Raw genomic sequence first — 24154 nt, 5'->3', positions numbered from 1 at the left:
TGTGTATCTCTTACAATAATGTCTAAGGCCCCACACAACTCTGTGTATCTCTTACAATAATATCTAAGGATTCACACAACTCTATGTATCTCTTACAATAATGTCTAAGGCTTCACACAACTCTGTGTATCTCTTACAATAATGTCTAAGGCCCCACACAACTCTGTGTATCTCTTACAATAATGTCTAAGGCTCCACACAACACTGTGTATCTCTTACAATAATGTCTAAGGCTTCACACAACTCTGTGTATCTCTTATAATAATGTCTAAGGCTTCACACAACTCTGTGTATCTCTTACAATAATGTCTAAGGCCCCACACAACTCTGTGTATCTCTTACAATAATGTCTAAGGCTTCACACATCTCTGTGTATCTCTTATAATAATGTCTAAGGCTTCACACAACTCTGTGTATCTCTTACAATAATGTCTAAGGCCTCACACAACTCTGTGTATCTCTTACAATAATATCTAAGGATTCACACAACTCTGTGTATCTCTTACAATAATGTCTAAGGCCTCACACAACTCTGTGTATCTCTTACAATAATGTCTAAGGCCTCACCCAACTCTGTGTATCTCTTACAATAATATCTAAGGATTCACACAACTCTATGTATCTCTTACAATAATGTCTAAGGCCTCACACAACTCTATGTATCTCTTACAATAATGACTAAGGCTTCACACAACTCTGTGTATCTCTTACAATAATGTCTAAGGCCTCACCCAACTCTGTGTATCTCTTACAATAATATCTAAGGATTCACACAACTCTATGTATCTCTTACAATAATGTCTAAGGATTCACACAACTCTGTGTATCTCTTACAATAATGTCTAAGGCCCCACACAACTCTGTCTATCTCTTACAATAATGTCTAAGGCCCCACACAACTCTGTGTATCTCTTACAATAATGTCTAAGGCCTCACACAACTCTGTCTATCTCTTACAATAATGTCTAAGGATTCACACAACTCCATGTATCTCTTACAATAATGTCTAAGGCCTCACACAACTCTGTGTATCTCTTACAATAATGTCTAAGGCTTCACACATCTCTGTGTATCTCTTACAATAATGTCTAAGGCCCCACACAACTCTGTGTATCTCTTACAATAATCTCTAAGGCTTCACACATCTCTGTGTATCTCTTACAATAATGTCTAAGGCTCCACACAACACTGTGTATCTCTTACAATAATGTCTAAGGCTTCACACAACTCTGTGTATCTCTTACAATAATGTCTAAGGCTTCACACAACTCTGTGTATCTCTTACAATAATGTCTAAGGCTTCACACATCTCTGTGTATCTCTTACAATAATGTGTAAGGCTCCACACAACACTGTGTATCTCTTACAATAATGTCTAAGGCTTCACACATCTCTGTGTATCTCTTACAATAATGTCTAAGGCTCCACACAACACTGTGTATCTCTTACAATAATTTCTAAGGCTTCACACATCTCTGTGTATCTCTTACAATAATGTCTAAGGCTCCACACAACTCTGTGTATCTCTTACAATAATGTCTAAGGCTTCACACAACTCTGTGTATCTCTTACAATAATGTCTAAGGCTTCACACAACTCTGTGTATCTCTTACAATAATGTCTAAGGCCTCACACAACTCTGTGTATCTCTTACAATAATGTCTAAGGCTTCACACAACTCTGTGTATCTCTTACAATAATGTCTAAGGCTTCACACAACTCTGTGTATCTCTTACAATAATGTCTAAGGCTTCACACAACTCTGTGTATCTCTTACAATAATGTCTAAGGCCTCACACAACTCTGTGTATCTCTTACAATAATGTCTAAGGCTTCACACAACTCTGTGTATCTCTTACAATAATGTCTAAGGCTCCACACAACACTGTGTATCTCTTACAATAATGTCTAAGGCTTCACACATCTCTGTGTATCTCTTACAATAATGTCTAAGGCCCCACACAACTCTGTGTATCTCTTACAATAATGTCTAAGGCCTCACACAACTCTGTGTATCTCTTACAATAATGTCTAAGGCTTCACACAACTCTGTGTATCTCTTACAATAATGTCTAAGGCTTCACACAACTCTGTGTATCTCTTACAATAATGTCTAAGGCCTCACACAACTCTGTGTATCTCTTACAATAATGTCTAAGGCTTCACACAACTCTGTGTATCTCTTACAATAATGTCTAAGGCTTCACACAACACTGTGTATCTCTTACAATAATGTCTAAGGCTTCACACATCTCTGTGTATCTCTTACAATAATGTCTAAGGCCCCACACAACTCTGTGTATCTCTTACAATAATGTCTAAGGCTTCACACATCTCTGTGTATCTCTTACAATAATGTCTAAGGCCCCACACAACTCTGTGTATCTCTTACAATAATGTCTAAGGCTTCACACAACTCTGTGTATCTCTTACAATAATGTCTAAGGCCCCACACAACTCTGTGTATCTCTTACAATAATGTCTAAGGCTCCACACAACACTGTGTATCTCTTACAATAATGTCTAAGGCTTCACACATCTCTGTGTATCTCTTATAATAATGTCTAAGGCCTCACACAACTCTGTGTATCTCTTACAATAATGTCTAAGGCTCCACATAACTCTGTGTATCTCTTACAATAATGTCTAAGGCTTCACACATCTCTGTGTATCTCTTACAATAATGTCTAAGGCTCCACACAACACTGTGTATCTCTTACAATAATGTCTAAGGCTTCACACATCTCTGTGTATCTCTTATAATAATGTCTAAGGCCTCACACAACTCTGTGTATCTCTTATAATAATGTCTAAGGCTTCACACAACTCTGTGTATCTCTTACAATAATGTCTAAGGCCCCACACAACTCTGTGTATCTCTTACAATAATGTCTAAGGCCCCACACATCTCTGTGTATCTCTTACAATAATGTCTAAGGCTTCACACATCTCTGTGTATCTCTTATAATAATGTCTAAGGCCCCACACAACTCTGTGTATCTCTTACAATAATGTCTAAGGCTTCACACATCTCTGTGTATCTCTTACAATAATGTCTAAGGCTTCACACATCTCTGTGTATCTCTTACAATAATGTCTAAGGCTTCACACATCTCTGTGTATCTCTTACAATAATGTCTAAGGCTTCACACATCTCTGTGTATCTCTTACAATAATGTCTAAGGCTTCACACATCTCTGTGTATCTCTTACAATAATGTCTAAGGCTCCACACAACTCTGTGTATCTCTTATAATAATGTCTAAGGCCCCACACAACTCTGTGTATCTCTTACAATAATGTCTAAGGCTTCACACATCTCTGTGTATCTCTTACAATAATGTCTAAGGCCCCACACATCTCTGTGTATCTCTTATAATAATGTCTAAGGCTTCACACATCTCTGTGTATCTCTTATAATAATGTCTAAGGCCCCACACAACTCTGTGTATCTCTTACAATAATGTCTAAGGCTTCACACATCTCTGTGTATCTCTTACAATAATGTCTAAGGCCCCACACAACTCTGTGTATCTCTTACAATAATGTCTAAGGCCCCACACATCTCTGTGTATCTCTTACAATAATGTCTAAGGCCCCACACAACTCTATGTATCTCTTACAATAATGTCTAAGGCCTCACACAACTCTGTGTATCTCTTACAATAATGTCTAAGGCTTCACACATCTCTGTGTATCTCTTACAATAATGTCTAAGGCCCCACACATCTCTGTGTATCTCTTATAATAATGTCTAAGGCTTCACACAACTCTGTGTATCTCTTACAATAATGTCTAAGGCCCCACACAACTCTGTGTATCTCTTACAATAATGTCTAAGGCCTCACACAACTCTGTGTATCTCTTACAATAATGTCTAAGGTCCCACACAACTCTGTGTATCTCTTACAATAATGTCTAAGGCCCCACACAACTCTGTGTATCTCTTACAATAATGTCTAAGGCCCCACACAACTCTGTGTATCTCTTACAATAATGTCTAAGGCCTCACACAACTCTGTGTATCTCTTACAATAATGTCTAAGGCCCCACACAACTCTGTGTATCTCTTACAATAATGTCTAAGGCCTCACACAACTCTGTGTATCTCTTACAATAATGTCTAAGGCCCCACACATCTCTGTGTATCTCTTACAATAATGTCTAAGGCCCCACACAACTCTGTGTATCTCTTACAATAATGTCTAAGGCTTCACACATCTCTGTGTATCTCTTATAATAATGTCTAAGGCTTCACACAACTCTGTGTATCTCTTACAATAATGTCTAAGGCCCCACACAACTCTATGTATCTCTTACAATAATGTCTAAGGCTTCACACAACTCTGTGTATCTCTTACAATAATGTCTAAGGCCTCACACAACTCTGTGTATCTCTTATAATAATGTCTAAGGCTCCACACAACTCTGTGCATCTCTTACAATAATGTCTAAGGCCTCACACAACTCTGTGTATCTCTTACAATAATGTCTAAGGCCCCACACAACTCTGTGTATCTCTTACAATAATGTCTAAGACTCCACACAACTCTGTGTATCTCTTACAATAATGTCTAAGGCCTCACACAACTCTGTGTATCTCTTACAATAATGTCTAAGACTCCACACAACTCTGTGTATCTCTTACAATAATGTCTAAGGCTTCACACAACTCTGTGTATCTCTTACAATAATGTCTAAGGCTCCACACAACTCTGTGTATCTCTTACAATAATGTCTAAGGCTCCACACAACTCTGTGTATCTCTTACAATAATGTCTAAGGCCTCACACAACTCTGTGTATCTCTTACAATAATGTCTAAGGCTTCACACAACTCTGTGTATCTCTTACAATAATGTCTAAGGCCTCACACAACTCTGTGTATCTCTTACAATAATGTCTAAGGCCCCACACAACTCTGTGTATCTCTTACAATAATGTCTAAGGCTTCACACAACTCTGTGTATCTCTTATAATAATGTCTAAGGCCCCACACAACTCTGTGTATCTCTTATAATAATGTCTAAGGCCTCACACAACTCTGTGTATCTCTTACAATAATGCCTAAGGCCCCACACAACTCTGTGTATCTCTTACAATAATGTCTAAGGCCTCACACAACTCTGTGTATCTCTTACAATAATGTCTAAGGCCTCACACAACTCTGTGTATCTCTTACAATAATGTCTAAGGCTTCACACAACTCTGTGTATCTCTTACAATAATGTCTAAGGCCCCACAAAACTCTGTGAAATTCTTACAATAATGTCTAAGGCCTCACACAACTCTGTCTATCTCTTACAATAATGTCTAAGGCTTCACACAACTCTGTTTATCTCTTATAATAATGTCTAAGGCTCCACACAACTCTGTGTATCTCTTACAATAATGTCTAAGGCCTCACACAACTCTGTGTATCTCTTATAATAATGTCTAAGGCTCCACACAACTCTGTGTATCTCTTACAATAATGTCTAAGGCTCCTCACAACTCTGTGTATCTCTTACAATAATGTCTAAGGCCTCACACAACTCTGTGTATCTCTTACAATAATGTCTAAGGCCTCACACAACTCTGTGTATCTCTTACAATAATGTCTAAGGCCCCACACAACTCTGTGTATCTCTTACAATAATGTCTAAGGCCCCACACAACTCTGTGTATCTCTTACAATAATGTCTAAGGCCCCACACAACTCTGTGTATCTCTTACAATAATGTCTAAGGCCTCACACAACTCTGTGTATCTCTTACAATAATGTCTAAGGCCTCACACAACTCTGTGTATCTCTTACAATAATGTCTAAGGCCTCACACAACTCTGTGTATCTCTTACAATAATGTCTAATGCTCCACACAACTCTGTGTATCTCTTATAATAATGTCTAAGGCCTCACACAACTCTGTGTATCTCTTACAATAATGTCTAAGGCCCCACACAACTCTGTGTATCTCTTATAATAATGTCTAAGGCCCCACACAACTCTGTGTATCTCTTATAATAATGTCTAAGGCCCCACACAACTCTGTGTATCTCTTACAATAATGTCTAAGGCCCCACACAACTCTGTGTATCTCTTACAATAATGTCTAAGGCCTCACACAACTCTGTGTATCTCTTACAATAATGTCTAAGGCCTCACACAACTCTGTCTATCTCTTACAATAATGTCTAAGGCCCTACACAACTCTGTGTATCTCTTATAATAATGTCTAAGGCCCCACACAACTCTGTGTATCTCTTATAATAATGTCTAAGGCCTCACACAACTCTGTGTATCTCTTACAATAATGTCTAAGGCCCCACACAACTCTGTGTATCTCTTACAATAATGTCTAAGGCTTCACACATCTCTGTGTATCTCTTACAATAATGTCTAAGGCCCCACACAACTCTGTGTATCTCTTACAATAATGTCTAAGGCTTCACACAACTCTGTCTATCTCTTACAATAATGTCTAAGGCCCTACACAACTCTGTGTATCTCTTATAATAATGTCTAAGGCCCCACACAACTCTGTGTATCTCTTACAATAATGTCTAAGGCTCCACACAACTCTGTGTATCTCTTACAATAATGTCTAAGGCGTCACACAACTCTGTGTATCTCTTACAATAATGTCTAAGGCCCCACACAACTCTGTGTATCTCTTATAATAATGTCTAAGGCCCCACACAACTCTGTGTATCTCTTACAATAATGTCTAAGGCCTCACACAACTCTTTGTATCTCTTACAATAATGTCTAATGCTCCACACAACTCTGTGTATCTCTTATAATAATGTCTAAGGCCTCACACAACTCTGTGTATCTCTTACAATAATGTCTAAGGCCTCACACAACTCTGTGTATCTCTTACAATAATGTCTAAGGCCAAACACAACTCTGTGTATCTCTTATAATAATGTCTAAGGCCCCACACAACTCTGTGTATCTCTTACAATAATGTCTAAGGCCCCACACAACTCTGTGTATCTCTTACAATAATGTCTAAGGCCCCACACAACTCTGTGTATCTCTTACAATAATGTCTAAGGCTTCACACATCTCTGTGTATCTCTTAAAATAATGTCTAAGGCTTCACACAACTCTGTGTATCTCTTACAATAATGTCTAAGGCTTCACACAACTCTGTGTATCTCTTACAATAATGTCTAAGGCCCCACACAACTCTGTGTATCTCTTACAATAATGTCTAAGTCTTCACACATCTCTGTGTATCTCTTAAAATAATGTCTAAGGCCCCACACAACTCTGTGTATCTCTTACAATAATGTCTAAGGCTCCACACAACTCTGTTTATCTCTTACAATAATGTCTAAGGCTTCACACAACTCTGTGTATCTCTTACAATAATGTCTAAGGCTTCACACAACTCTGTGTATCTCTTAAAATAATGTCTAAGGCCCCACACAACTCTGTGTATCTCTTAAAATAATGTCTAAGGCCCCACACAACTCTGTGTATCTCTTACAATAATGTCTAAGGCTCCACACAACTCTGTGTATCTCTTACAATAATGTCTAAGGCCCCACACAACTCTGTTTATCTCTTACAATAATGTCTAAGGCCCCACACAACTCTGTGTATCTCTTACAATAATGTCTAAGGCCCCACACAACTCTGTGTATCTCTTATAATAATGTCTAAGGCCCCACACAACTCTGTGTATCTCTTACAATAATGTCTATGGCCTCACACAACTCTTTGTATCTCTTACAATAATGTCTAATGCTCCACACAACTCTGTGTATCTCTTATAATAATGTCTAAGGCCTCACACAACTCTGTGTATCTCTTACAATAATGTCTAAGGCCTCACACAACTCTGTGTATCTCTTACAATAATGTCTAAGGCCAAACACAACTCTGTGTATCTCTTATAATAATGTCTAAGGCCCCACACATCTCTGTGTATCTCTTACAATAATGTCTAAGGCCCCACACAACTCTGTGTATCTCTTACAATAATGTCTAAGGCTTCACACATCTCTGTGTATCTCTTAAAATAATGTCTAAGGCTTCACACAACTCTGTGTATCTCTTACAATAATGTCTAAGGCTTCGCACAACTCTGTGTATCTCTTACAATAATGTCTAAGGCCCCACACAACTCTGTGTATCTCTTACAATAATGTCTAAGGCTTCACACATCTCTGTGTATCTCTTAAAATAATGTCTAAGGCCCCACACAACTCTGTGTATCTCTTACAATAATGTCTAAGGCTCCACACAACTCTGTTTATCTCTTACAATAATGTCTAAGGCTTCACACAACTCTGTGTATCTCTTACAATAATGTCTAAGGCTTCACACAACTCTGTGTATCTCTTAAAACAATGTCTAAGGCCCCACACAACTCTGTGTATCTCTTAAAATAATGTCTAAGGCCCCACACAACTCTGTGTATCTCTTACAATAATGTCTAAGGCTCCACACAACTCTGTGTATCTCTTACAATAATGTCTAAGGCCCCACACAACTCTGTGTATCTCTTACAATAATGTCTAAGGCCCCACACAACTCTGTGTATCTCTTGCAATAATGTCTAAGGCTCCACACAACTCTGTGTATCTCTTACAATAATGTCTAAGGCCCCACACAACTCTGTATCTCTTACAATAATATCTAAGGATTCACACAACTCTATGTATCTCTTACAATAATGTCTAAGGCCTCACACAACTCTGTGTATCTCTTACAATAATGTCTAAGGCTCCACACAACTCTGTGTATCTCTTACAATAATGTCTAAGGCCTCACACAACTCTATGTATCTCTTACAATAATGTCTAAAGCCTCACACAACTCTATGTATCTCTTACAATAATGGCTAAGGCCCCACACAACTCTGTGTATCTCTTACAATAATGTCTAAGGCCTCACACAACTCTGTGTATCTCTTACAATAATGTCTAAGGCCCCACACAACTCTGTGTATCTCTTACAATAATGTCTAAGGCTCCACACAACTCTGTGTATCTCTTACAATAATGTCTAAGGCTTCACACATCTCTGTGTATCTCTTACAATAATGTCTAAGGCCTCACACAACTCTATGTATCTCTTACAATAATGGCTAAGGCCCCACACAACTCTGTGTATCTCTTACAATAATGTCTAAGGCCCCACACAACTCTGTGTATCTCTTACAATAATGTCTAAGGCCCCACACAACTCTATGTATCTCTTACAATAATGTCTAAGGCCCCACACAACTCTATGTATCTCTTACAATAATGGCTAAGGCCCCACACAACTCTGTGTATCTCTTACAATAATGTCTAAGGCCTCACACAACTCTGTGTATCTCTTACAATAATGTCTAAGGCCCCACACAACTCTGTGTATCTCTTACAATAATGTCTAAGGCCCCACACAACTCTATGTATCTCTTACAATAATGTCTAAGGCCCCACACAACTCTATGTATCTCTTACAATAATGGCTAAGGCCCCACACAACTCTGTGTATCTCTTACAATAATGTCTAAGGCCTCACACAACTCTGTGTATCTCTTACAATAATGTCTAAGGCCTCACACAACTCTATGTATCTCTTACAATAATGTCTAAGGCCTCACACAACTCTATGTATCTCTTACAATAATGGCTAAGGCCCCACACAACTCTGTGTATCTCTTACAATAATGTCTAAGGCCCCACACAACTCTGTGTATCTCTTACAATAATGTCTAAGGCCCCACACAACTCTATGTATCTCTTACAATAATGTCTAAGGCCCCACACAACTCTATGTATCTCTTACAATAATGGCTAAGGCCCCACACAACTCTGTGTATCTCTTACAATAATGTCTAAGGCCTCACACAACTCTGTGTATCTCTTACAATAATGTCTAAGGCCCCACACAACTCTGTGTATCTCTTACAATAATGTCTAAGGCCTCACACAACTCTATGTATCTCTTACAATAATGTCTAAGGCCCCACACAACTCTATGTATCTCTTACAATAATGGCTAAGGCCCCACACAACTCTGTGTATCTCTTACAATAATGTCTAAGGCCTCACACAACTCTGTGTATCTCTTACAATAATGTCTAAGGCCCCACACAACTCTGTGTATCTCTTACAATAATGTCTAAGGCCTCACACAACTCTGTGTATCTCTTACAATAATGGCTAAGGCCCCACACAACTCTGTGTATCTCTTACAATAATGTCTAAGGCCTCACACAACTCTATGTATCTCTTACAATAATGTCTAAGGCCTCACACAACTCTGTGTATCTCTTACAATAATGTCTAAGGCTCCACACAACTCTGTGTATCTCTTACAATAATGTCTAAGGCCTCACACAACTCTATGTATCTCTTACAATAATGTCTAAGGCCTCACACAACTCTGTGTATCTCTTACAATAATGTCTAAGGCCCCACACAACTCTGTGTATCTCTTACAATAATGTCTAAGGCTCCACACAACTCTTTGTATCTCTTACAATAATGTCTAAGGCTTCACACAAATCTGTGTATCTCTTACAATAATATCTAAGGATTCACACAACTCTATGTATCTCTTACAATAATGTCTAAGGCCCCACACAACTCTGTGTATCTCTTACAATAATGTCTAAGGCCTCACACAACTCTGTGTATCTCTTAAAATAATGTCTAAGGCCCCACACAACTCTGTGTATCTCTTACAATAATGTCTAAGTCTCCACACAACTCTGTGTATCTCTTACAATAATTTCTAAGGCCCCACACAACTCTGTGTATCTCTTACAATAATGTCTAAGGCCCCACACAACTCTGTGTATCTCTTACAATAATGTCTAAGGCTCCACACAACTCTGTATCTCTTACAATAATATCTAAGGATTCACACAACTCTATGTATCTCTTACAATAATGTCTAAGGCCCCACACAACTCTGTGTATCTCTTACAATAATGTCTAAGGCCCCACACAACTCTGTGTATCTCTTACAATAATGTCTAAGGCTCCACACAACTCTGTGTATCTCTTACAATAATGTCTAAGGCCCCACAAAACTCTGTGTATCTCTTAAAATAATGTCTAAGGCCCCACACAACTCTGTGTATCTCTTACAATAATGTCTAAGGCTCCACACAACTCTGTGTATCTCTTACAATAATGTCTAAGGCTCCACACAACTCTGTATCTCTTACAATAATATCTAAGGATTCACACAACTCTATGTATCTCTTACAATAATGTCTAAGGCCCCACACAACTCTGTGTATCTCTTCCAATAATGTCTAAGGCCCCACACAACTCTGTGTATCTCTTACAATAATGTCTAAGGCCCCACACAACTCTGTGTATCTCTTACAATAATGTCTAAGGCTCCACACAACTCTGTAACTCTTACAATAATATCTAAGGATTCACACAGCTCTATGTATCTCTTACAATAATGTCTAAGGCCCCACACAACTCTGTGTATCTCTTACAATAATGTCTAAGGCCCCACACAACTCTGTGTATCTCTTACAATAATGTCTAAGGCCCCACACAATTCTGTATCTCTTACAATAACATCTAAGGATTCACACAACTCTATGTATCTCTTACAATAATGTCTAAGGCCTCACACAACTCTGTGTATCTCTTACCATAATGTCTAAGGCTCCACACAACTCTGTGTATCTCTTACAATAATGTCTAAGGCCTCACACAACTCTATGTATCTCTTACAATAATGGCTAAGGCCCCACACAACTCTGTGTATCTCTTACAATAATGTCTAAGGCCACACACAACTCTGTGTATCTCTTACAATAATGTCTAAGGCCCCACACAACTCTGTGTATCTCTTACAATAATGTCTAAGGCCTCACACAACTCTATGTATCTCTTACAATAATGTCTAAGGCCTCACACAACTCTATGTATCTCTTACAATAATGGCTAAGGCCCCACACAACTCTGTGTATCTCTTACAATAATGTCTAAGGCCCCACACAACTCTGTGTATCTCTTACAATAATGTCTAAGGCCTCACACAACTCTATGTATCTCTTACAATAATGTCTAAGGCCCCACACAACTCTATGTATCTCTTACAATAATGGCTAAGGCCCCACACAACTCTGTGTATCTCTTACAATAATGTCTAAGGCCTCACACAACTCTGTGTATCTCTTACAATAATGTCTAAGGCCCCACACAACTCTGTGTATCTCTTACAATAATGTCTAAGGCCTCACACAACTCTGTGTATCTCTTACAATAATGGCTAAGGCCCCACACAACTCTGTGTATCTCTTACAATAATGTCTAAGGCCTCACACAACTCTATGTATCTCTTACAATAATGTCTAAGGCCTCACACAACTCTGTGTATCTCTTACAATAATGTCTAAGGCTCCACACAACTCTGTGTATCTCTTACAATAATGTCTAAGGCCCCACACAACTCTGTGTATCTCTTACAATATTGTCTAAGGCTTCACACAAATCTGTGTATCTCTTACAATAATATCTAAGGATTCACACAACTCTATGTATCTCTTACAATAATGTCTAAGGCCCCACACAACTCTGTGTATCTCTTACAATAATGTCTAAGGCCCCACACAACTCTGTGTATCTCTTACAATAATGTCTAAGGCCCCACACAACTCTGTGTATCTCTTACAATAATGTCTAAGGCCTCACACAACTCTATGTATCTCTTACAATAATGTCTAAGGCCCCACACAACTCTGTGTATCTCTTACAATAATGTCTAAGGCCCCACACAACTCTGTGTATCTCTTACAATAATGTCTAAGGCTCCACACAACTCTGTGCATCTATTACAATAATGTCTAAGGCTTCACACAACTCTGTGCATCTATTACAATAATGTCTAAGGCTCCACACAACTCTGTGCATCTATTACAATAATGTCTAAGGCCCCACACACCTCTGTGTATCTCTTACAATAATGTCTAAGGCTTCACACAACTCTGTGTATCTCTTACAATAATGTCGAAGGCCCCACACACCTCTGTGTATCTCTTACAATAATGTCTAAGGCCTCACACAACTCTGTGTATCTCTTACAATAATGTCTAAGGCCTCACACAACTCTGTCTATCTCTTACAATAATGTCTAAGGCCCCACACACCTCTGTGTATCTCTTACAATAATGTCTAAGGCCTCACACCACTCTGTCTATCTCTTACAATAATGTCTAAGGCCCCACACACCTCTGTGTATCTCTTACAATAATGTCTAAAGCCTCACACAACTCTGTGCATCTATTACAATAATGTCTAAGGCCTCACACAACTCTGTGTATCTCTTACAATAATGTCTAAGGCCCCACACAACTCTGTGTATCTCTTACAATAATGTCTAAGGCTCCACACAACTCCGTGTATCTCTTACAATAATGTCTAAGGCCTCACACAACTCTGTGTATCTCTTACAATAATGGCTAAGGCCCCACACAACTCTGTGTATCTCTTACAATAATGTCTAAGGCCTGACACAACTCTGTGTATCTCTTACAATAATGTCTAAGGCCCCACACAACTCTGTGTATCTCTTACAATAATGTCTAAGGCTTCACACAACTCTGTCTATCTCTTACAATAATGTCTAAGGCCCCACACAACTATGTGTATCTCTTACAATAATGTCTAAGGCCCCACACAACTCTGTGTATCTCTTACAATAATGTCTAAGGCTCCACACAGCTCTGTGTATCTCTTACAATAATGTCTAAGGCTTCACACAACTCTGTGTATCTCTTACAATAATGTCTAAGGCTCCACACAACTCTGTGTATCTCTTACAATAATGTCTAAGGCCCCACACAACTCTGTGTATCTCTTACAATAATGTCTAAGGCTTCACACAACTCTGTCTATCTCTTACAATAATGTCTAAGGCCCCACACAACTCTGTGTATCTCTTACAATAATGTCTAAGGCCCCACACAACTCTGTGTATCTCTTACAATAATGTCTAAGGCTCCACACAGCTCTGTGTATCTCTTACAATAATGTCTAAGGCTTCACACAACTCTGTGTATCTCTTACAATAATGTCTAAGGATTCACACAACTCTGTGTATCTCTTACAATAATGTCTAAGGCCTCACACATCTCTGTGTATCTCTTACAATAATGTCTAAGGCCTCACACAACTCTGTGTATCTCTTACAATAATGTCTAAGGCCTCACACAACTCTGTGTATCTCTTACAATAATGTCTAAGGCTTCACACAACTCTGTGTATCTCTTACAATAATGTCTAAGGCCCCACACAACTCTGTGTATCTCTTACAATAATGTCTAAGGCTTCACACAACTCTGTGTATCTCTTACAATAATGTCTAAGGCCTAACACAACTCTGTGTATCTCTTACAATAATGTCTAAGGCTTCACACAACTCTGTGTATCTCTTACAATAATGTCTAAGGCCCCACACAACTCTGTCTATCTCTTAAAATAATCTCTAAGGCCCCACACAACTCTGTGTATCTCTTACAATAATGTCTAAGGCTTCACACAACTCTGTGTATCTCTTACAATAATGTCTAAGGCCCCACACAACTCCATGTATCTCTTACAATAATGTCTAAGGCCTCACACAACTCTGTGTATCTCTTACAATAATGTCTAAGGCCTCACACAACTCTGTGTATCTCTTACAATAATGTCTAAGGCCTCACACAACTCTGTGTATCTCTTACAATAATGTCTAAGGCCCCACACAACTCTATGTATCTCTTACAATAATGTCTAAGGCCTCACACAACTCTGTGTATCTCTTACAATAATGTCTAAGGCCTCACACAACTCTGTGTATCTCTTACAATAATGTCTAAGGCCTCACACAACTCTGTGTATCTCTTACAATAATGTCTAAGGCCTCACACAACTCTGTGTATCTCTTACAATAATGTCTAAGGCCCCACACAACTCTGTGTATCTCTTACAATAATGTCTAAGGCCCCACACAACTCTGTGTATCTCTTACAATAATGTCTAAGGCTTCACACAACTCTGTGTATCTCTTACAATAATGTCTAAGGCCCCACACAACTCTGTGTATCTCTTACAATAATGTCTAAGGCGCCACACAACTCTGTGTATCTCTTACAATAATGTCTAAGGCCCCACACAACTCTGTGTATCTCTGACAATAATGTCTAAGGCCTCACACAACTCTGTGTATCTCTTACAATAATGTCTAAGGCTTCACACAACTCTGTGTATCTCTTACAATAATGTCTAAGGCCCCACACAACTCTGTGTATCTCTTACAATAATGTCTAAGGCTCCACACAACTCTGTGTATCTCTTACAGTAATATCTAAGGATTCACACAACTCCATGTATCTCTTACAATAATGTCTAAGGCCTCACACAACTCTGTGTATCTCTTACAATAATGTCTAAGGCCCCACACAACTCTGTGTATCTCTTACAATAATGTCTAAGGCTTCACACAACTCTGTGTATCTCTTACAATAATGTCTAAGGCTTCACACAACTCTGTGTATCTCTTACAATAATGTCTAAGGCCCCACACAACTCTGTGTATCTCTTACAATAATGTCTAAGGCCTCACACAACTCTATGTATCTCTTACAATAATATCTAAGGCTTCACACAACTCTATGTATCACTTACAATAATATCTAAGGCTTCACACAACTCTGTGCATCTCTTACAATAATGTCTAAGGCTTCACACAACTCTGTGTATCTCTTACAATAATGTCTAAGGCCCCACACAACTCTGTGTATCTCTTACAATAATGTCTAAGGCTTCACACAACTCTGTGTATCTCTTACAATAATGTCTAAGGCCCCACACAACTCTGTGTATCTCTTACAATAATGTCTAAGGCTTCACACAACTCTGTGTATCTCTTACAATAATGTCTAAGGCCCCACACAACTCTGTGTATCTCTTACAATAATGTCTAAGGCTGCACACAACTCTGTGTATCTCTTACAATAATGTCTAATGCCCCACACAACTCTGTGTATCTCTTACAATAATGTCTAAGGCTGCACACAACTCTGTGTATATCTTACAATAATGTCTAAGGCCTCACACAACTCTGTGTATCTCTTACAATAATGTCGAAGGGTTCACACAACTCTGTGTATCTCTTACAATAATGTCTAAGGCTTCACACAACTCTGTGTATATCTTACAATAATGTCTAAGGCCTCACACAACTCTGTGTATCTCTTACAATAATGTCTAAGGCTTCACACAACTCTGTGTATCTCCTACAATAATGTCTAAGGCCTCACACAACTCTGTGTATCTCTTACAATAATGTCTAAGGCCTCACACACCTCTGTGTATCTCTTACAATAATGTCTAAGGCCCCACACAACTCTGTGTATCTCTTACAATAATGTCTAAGGCCTCACACAACTCTGTGTATCTCTTACAATAATGTCTAAGGCCTCACACAACTCTGTATATCTCTTACAATAATGTCTAAGGCTCCACACAACTCTGTGTATCTCTTACATTAATGTCTAAGGCTCCACAGAATTCTGTGTATTTTATTTATTTCTTTTCAGTGTTTTGACTTTGACTCTTCACACATTTTAGGTTTCCTACATTTCTTCATCAGGGGAATTGTGATTCATGAATCAGTACCTGAATGAAACAGGAAAGTGCAATGTTTCTTTTAATCCATGTATCTTTTTCGGTTACAAGTTGCGAGATGATTCACAGAAGATCTTCAGATCAGGTAGGGTTAATGAGTCACTCTATTGGGTGAAGTGATTGTCACCTCCCTCTTCCGCTCCTCTAGACTGGGGGACACAAAGAGAAGAAAGGAAAACTCCCGGGACAAAGAGAATGTAAAACGCACACGATCTAATAATACAAGGGGTAGAACTTCCCTGGAATAAAAGTAGTATTTAGTAAATGATTTGTTTTCATGTTTTCATTATGTAACTTACAGGTAATTACTTTGCTCTAAATGATATGTGGAAATAAATAATTACACATGTAGCATGCATTGACAAAGTGGTGGGGCTTCATTAAGCAATGAGATGATTTTTGGTGTCATGCTCCACCCCTCACGGCCTGCAGAACATAATGTATCTCTTTGAAAACTTCTATTATTTCAATTGTACCTAGAGTTCCTCTATAAATGTTAAAGTGTTATGTATTTACTATTATTTCACTATCTGACCCACCATGGCTATTGGGATGTGATGCTCAGAAAAGTGGGCACAACCATTTCCTATTGGCTGAATCAATGTGTAACAGCATAAAGTAGAGATAATAGGTAATAATTAGTCAGCGGGTGTTATTAGGATGCTACTAGGGCGGTGATACATTTGTTCCTCGCCTCGTAGTCTACCATGAAGCGCATTGTTTGCCTCGCCTTGTTCATGGGAAGCGATTACTCCGCTCTCATACCCGCCGCTGTAATTACTGTCGTGGTGCTCGCTAATATAACAATTGTAAAGTGCCCAATTTTTGTCTCCTCCAATATAAACCGAGAGGAAAGCGCTGATTAAATCTGTTGTCTTCCTTGTGATTCTGTTTATACAAATATAGAGATTTTGGAAAGTTTCCCATGTTGTAAATTGGCGGTTTTCTCCACAAACTCCCATTACGCTATAAACTCTACATTTATAAACAATTGAAGGGTAAAATTAGATAAATGGAAAAGATGAAAACCCCCAAGGATTATGTGAACCATGATTAATATTCAAAAAGGGTGGCGACGGTTTTGCAGTGACGGTATTTAGCGTGCAATTAAACTTTTTAATATTTGTCTGGATTTCCGTAGATCTGGAGCAATGAAGCTGCTGGTGGTAAATCTGCATTTACATCCCCCAAAAGTAACATAAAGATAATAATAGAAATGTCTATTTGTAAAGGATCTGACTGACAGGGTGCAGTAAAGGTAAGTGGTAAATTATGATCATCCATCAGTGGTGCAACCCAGGGGAAGGCCGGGCAGGGTGATCGCATGGGCAAAGGGCACCAGGGAGGAGGCAACAAGACACTTGGCATTGTCCAAGGTAGGAAGAGTGCATGGGTAAGGGGCACCAGAAAGGAGGCAACAAGACACTTGGCATTGACCAAGGCAGGAAGATCGCATGGGTAAGGGGCACCAAAGAGGAGGCAACAAAACACTTGCCATTGTCCAAGGTAGGAAGATCGCATGGGTAAGGGGCACCAAAGAGAAGGCAACAAGACACTTGGCATTGTCCAAGGTAGGAAGATCGCATGGGCAAAGGACATCAAAGAGGAGGCAACAAGACACTTGGCATTGACCAAGGCAGGAAGATCGCATGGGTAAGGGTCACCAGAGAGGAGGCAACAAGACACTTGCCATTGTCCAAGGTAGGAAGATCGCATGGGTAAGGGGCACCAAAGAGGAGGCAACAAGACACTTGGCATTGTCCAAGGTAGGAAGATCGCATGGGTAAGGGTCACCAGAGAGGAGGCAACAAGACACTTGCCATTGTCCAAGGTAGGAAGATCGCATGGGTAAGGGGCACCAAAGAGGAGGCAACAAGACACTTGGCATTGACCAAGGTAGGAAGATTGCATGGGTAAAGGGCACCCAGAGACCCAGGCAGGAGACAACAAGACATTTGGCATTGTCCAAGGTAGGACGATAGCATGGGTAAGGGGCACCAGAGAGGAGACAGCAAGACACTTGGCATTGTCCAAGGTAGGAATATCGCATGGGTAAGGGGCACCCCAACAACAAGACACTTAGCATTGACCAAGGTAGGAAGAATGCATGGGTAAAGGGCACCCAGAGACCCAGGCAGGAGACAACAAGACATTTGGCATTGTCCAAGGTAGGAAGATCGCATGGGTAAGGGGCATCAGGGAGGAGACAACAAGACACTTGGCATAGACCAAGGTAGGAAGATTGCATGGGTAAAGGGCACCCAGAGACCCAGACAGGAGACAACCAGACATTTGGCATTGACCAAGGTAGGAAGATCGCATGGGTAAGGGGCACCCAGAGACCCAGAGAAGAGACAACAAGACACTTGGCATTGTCCAAGGAAGGTTAGATCGCATGGGTAAAGGGCACCCAGAGACCCAGACAGGAGACAACCAGACATTTGGCATTGACCAAGGTATCTGGGGCAGGGTACTGAATCTTTGCTTCAGGTTAAGAAAATTAAAAGCCCAAAAATATTTCTGCCATCCATGGTCTGTGCCGTTATATTCCTACATTGTATCGTAGAGTTGAATGAGAACTTTTAAAGAACAGCTCTATAATGATAAATCTTTATGGGCCATGTTGGTTTCCAGGTTTCAGCCCATTTATATATACAAATGTTCATGTATTTCTAATTTTGGAATTGTACAAAACATTGAAGACAAAATGAAAAAAAAATGAATTGTTTCTTAAATATGAAAGTAAAACAGTTTAAAAAAATAAATTTTACCAAACATTAAATCTGAAACTCTATGAGCTTTCCAAGGTTTCCTGGGTAGAATAGCTTCTGACCAAAACTTGTGCAAATAATCTTAGTATCAAAGACAGAATCCTGTGAGAATCATGAGCCCCCCGTAGGTCTCACACTGGAGCGGATCCTGTATTAGGTTTGTCGGGGGGCGTTGCTTTAAGGTTATTGCAGCTCGATCACTCCACATTCTACTTTTTGTTACTTTTCTTACTGTTCTCAGCTCTGAAGATACAGATTAGAGTAAACTATTTGCTTTACTTTTACTGCTGACTAAATCCTCTCTTCTCTTGTACAAATCTGTTTTGCTGTTTTAGAGAAATCTGTAGCTGAAATTGTAGCCAATGATCCACAAGTTCAATGGGGCGGACCGTGCACTTCCAGCTCTCTTGCCCCTGTCCCCCGCCTGCTGCTGCCACCTGTCTCTAGGTGACTGGTCAGTCAGAGACCGGAGTCCGGCTGCGGGCGGGGAGTGCAGAGAGGATTTACTAAGAAGTAAAGCACTTTTATATACCTGCCATTCTTGGGGCGTATAAAATACTGATGACAAGTTCTTTAAAAAAAAATAGAAACATTGAAGCAACATTTCAACAAAGCAGTAACATTCTTGGAAAAATCATATTTCCAAATGGAAAAGAGGGATGCAAGAAAGCAAAGTGCTTTATACAAAAAAAAATGCATGTCAGTTCAAAGATACAACGAGGAATAAAATGTGAATATCGATTTTTATGTTTCATTGAAATTAATGGTTCATAATTCAAAGATTATCTCCCCCAGAGAAATCTGTCTGGAGTTCCGTAGAGTTGCATAAGTCAAGGTATACATTGGTCGTTTCCACCAATTGTGCCCGTGTTGGATGGAAGGAAATGTTGGAGGTGTCTAATTGGTAATCGTAAACTTCTGTATCTCTTACAATAATGTCTAAGGCCTCACACAACTCTGTGTATCTCTTACAATAATGTCTAAGGCCTCACACAACTCTGTGTATCTCTTATAATAATGTCTAAGGCCTCACACAACTCTGTGTATCTCTTACAATAATGTCTAAGGCTTCACACAACTCTGTGTATCTCTTACAATAATGTCTAAGGCTCCACACAACTCTGTGTATCTCTTACAATAATGTCTAAGGCCCCACACAACTCTGTGTATCTCTGACAATAATGTCTAAGGCCTCACACAACTCTGTGTATCTCTTACAATAATGTCTAAGGCCCCACACAACTCTGTGTATCTCTTACAATAATGTCTAAGGCTTCACACAACTCTGTGTATCTCTTACAATAATGTCTAAGGCTCCACACAACTCTGTGTATCTCTTACAATAATGTCTAAGGCCCCACACAACTCTGTGTATCTCTGACAATAATGTCTAAGGCCTCACACAACTCTGTGTATCTCTTACAATAATGTCTAAGGCTTCACACAACTCTGTGTATCTCTTACAATAATGTCTAAGGCCTCACACAACTCTGTGTATCTCTTACAATAATGTCTAAGGCCCCACACAACTCTGTGTATCTCTTACAATAATGTCTAAGGCCCCACAGAACTCTGTGTATCTCTTACAATAATGTCTAAGGCTTCACACAACTCTGTGTATCTCTTACAATAATGTCTAAGGCCTCACACAACTCTGTGTATCTCTTACAATAATGTCTAAGGCCTCACACAACTCTGTGTATCTCTTACAATAATGTCTAAGGCTTCATACAACTCTGTGTATCTCTTACAGTAATATCTAAGGATTCACACAACTCCATGTATCTCTTACAATAATGTCTAAGGCCTCACACAACTCTGTGTATCTCTTACAATAATGTCTAAGGCCCCACACAACTCTGTGTATCTCTTACAATAATGTCTAAGGCTTCACACAACTCTGTGTATCTCTTACAATAATGTCTAAGGCTTCACACAACTCTGTGTATCTCTTACAATAATGTCTAAGGCCCCACAGAACTCTGTGTATCTCTTACAATAATGTCTAAGGCCCCACACAACTCTGTGTATCTCTTACAATAATGTCTAAGGCCCCACACAACTCTGTGTATCTCTTACAATAATGTCTAAGGCCTCACACAACTCTATGTATCTCTTACAATAATATCTAAGGCTTCACACAACTCTGTGTATCTCTTACAATAATGTCTAAGGCCCCACACAACTCTGTGTATCTCTTACAATAATGTCTAAGGCTTCACGCAACTCTGTGTATCTCTTACAATAATGTCTAAGGCCCCACACAACTCTGTGTATCTCTTACAATAATGTCTAAGGCTTCACACAACTCTGTGTATCTCTTATAATAATGTCTAAGGCCCCACACAACTCTGTGTATCTCTTACAATAATGTCTAAGGCTGCACACAACTCTGTGTATCTCTTACAATAATATCTAAGGCCCCACACAACTCTGTGTATCTCTTACAATAATGTCTAAGGCCCCACACAACTCTGTGTATCTCTTACAATAATGTCTAAGGCTGCACACAACTCTGTGTATCTCATACAATAATATCTAAGGCCCCACACAACTCTGTGTATCTCTTACAATAATGTCTAAGGCCTCACACAACTCTGTGTATCTCTTACAATAATGTCTAAGGCCTCACACAACTCTGTGTATCTCTTACAATAATGTCGAAGGGTTCACACAACTCTGTGTATCTCTTACAATAATGTCTAAGGCCTCACACAACTCTGTGTATCTCTTACAATAATGTCGAAGGGTTCACACAACTCTGTGTATCTCTTACAATACTGTCTAAGGCTTCACACAACTCTCTGTATCTCTTACAATAATGTCTAAGGCCTCACACAACTCTGTCTATCTCTTACAATAATGTCTAAGGCTCCACACAACTCTGTGTATCTCTTACAATAATGTCTAAGGCCACACACAACTCTGTGTATCTCTTACATTAATGTCTAAGGCCCCACACACCTCTGTGTATCTCTTACAATAATGTCTAAGGCTTCACACAACTCTGTGTATCTCTTACAATAATGTCTAAGGCCCCACACAACTCTGTGTATCTCTTACAATAATATCTAAGGCCCCACACAACTCTGTGTATCTCTTACAATAATGTCTAAGGCCCCACACAACTCTGTGTATCTCTTACAATAATCTCTAAGGCCTCACACAACTCTGTGTATCTCTTACAATAATGTCTAAGGCTCCACAGAATTCTGTGTATTTTATTTATTTCTTTTCAGTGTTTTGACTTTGACTCTTCACACATTTTAGGTTTCCTACATTTCTTCATCAGGGGAATTGTGATTCATGAATCAGTACCTGAATGAAACAGGAAAGTGCAATGTTTCTTTTAATCCATGTATCTTTTTCGGTTACAAGTTGCGAGATGATTCACAGAAGATCTTCAGATCAGGTAGGGTTAATGAGTCACTCTATTGGGTGAAGTGATTGTCACCTCCCTCTTCCGCTCCTCTAGACTGGGGGAGACAAAGAGAAGAAAGGAAAACTCCCGGGACAAAGAGAATGTAAAACGCACACGATCTAATAATACAAGGGGTAGAACTTCCCTGGAATAAAAGTAGTATTTAGTAAATGATTTGTTTTCATGTTTTCATTATGTAACTTACAGGTAATTACTTTGCTCTAAATGATATGTGGAAATAAATAATTACACATGTAGCATGCATTGACAAAGTGGTGGGGCTTCATTAAGCAATGAGATGATTTTTGGTGTCATGCTCCACCCCTCACGGCCTGCAGAACATAATGTATCTCTTTGAAAACTTCTATTATTTCAATTGTAACTAGAGTTCCTCTATAAATGTTAAAGTGTTATGTATTTACTATTATTTCACTATCTGACCCACCATGGCTATTGGGATGTGATGCTCAGAAAAGTGGGCACAACCATTTCCTATTGGCTGAATCAATGTGTAACAGCATAAAGTAGAGATAATAGGTAATAATTAGTCAGCGGGTGTTATTAGGATGCTACTAGGGCGGTGATACATTTGTTCCTCGCCTCGTAGTCTACCATGAAGCGCATTGTTTGCCTCGCCTTGTTCATGGGAAGCGATTACTCCGCTCTCATACCCGCCGCTGTAATTACTGTCGTGGTGCTCGCTAATATAACAATTGTAAAGTGCCCAATTTTTGTCTCCTCCAATATAAACCGAGAGGAAAGCGCTGATTAAATCTGTTGTCTTCCTTGTGATTCTGTTTATACAAATATAGAGATTTTGGAAAGTTTCCCATGTTGTAAATTGGCGGTTTTCTCCACAAACTCCCATTACGCTATAAACTCTACATTTATAAACAATTGAAGGGTAAAATTAGATAAATGGAAAAGATGAAAACCCCCAAGGATTATGTGAACCATGATTAATATTCAAAAAGGGTGGCGACGGTTTTGCAGTGACGGTATTTAGCGTGCAATTAAACTTTTTAATATTTGTCTGGATTTCCGTAGATCTGGAGCAATGAAGCTGCTGGTGGTAAATCTGCATTTACATCCCCCAAAAGTAACATAAAGATAATAATAGAAATGTCTATTTGTAAAGGATCTGACTGACAGGGTGCAGTAAAGGTAAGTGGTAAATTATGATCATCCATCAGTGGTGCAACCCAGGGGAAGGCCGGGCAGGGTGATCGCATGGGCAAAGGGCACCAGGGAGGAGGCAACAAGACACTTGGCATTGTCCAAGGTAGGAAGAGTGCATGGGTAAGGGGCACCAGAAAGGAGGCAACAAGACACTTG

This window comes from Phyllobates terribilis, unplaced genomic scaffold, assembly GCF_046119375.1.
Source record: "Phyllobates terribilis strain yellow unplaced genomic scaffold, ASM4611937v1 Scaffold_7__3_contigs__length_470593459, whole genome shotgun sequence".
NCBI classification, from domain to species: Eukaryota; Metazoa; Chordata; class Amphibia; order Anura; family Dendrobatidae; genus Phyllobates; species Phyllobates terribilis.
The sequence above is the reverse complement of the archived record's forward strand: the minus strand, read 5'-3'. Positions refer to the sequence as shown.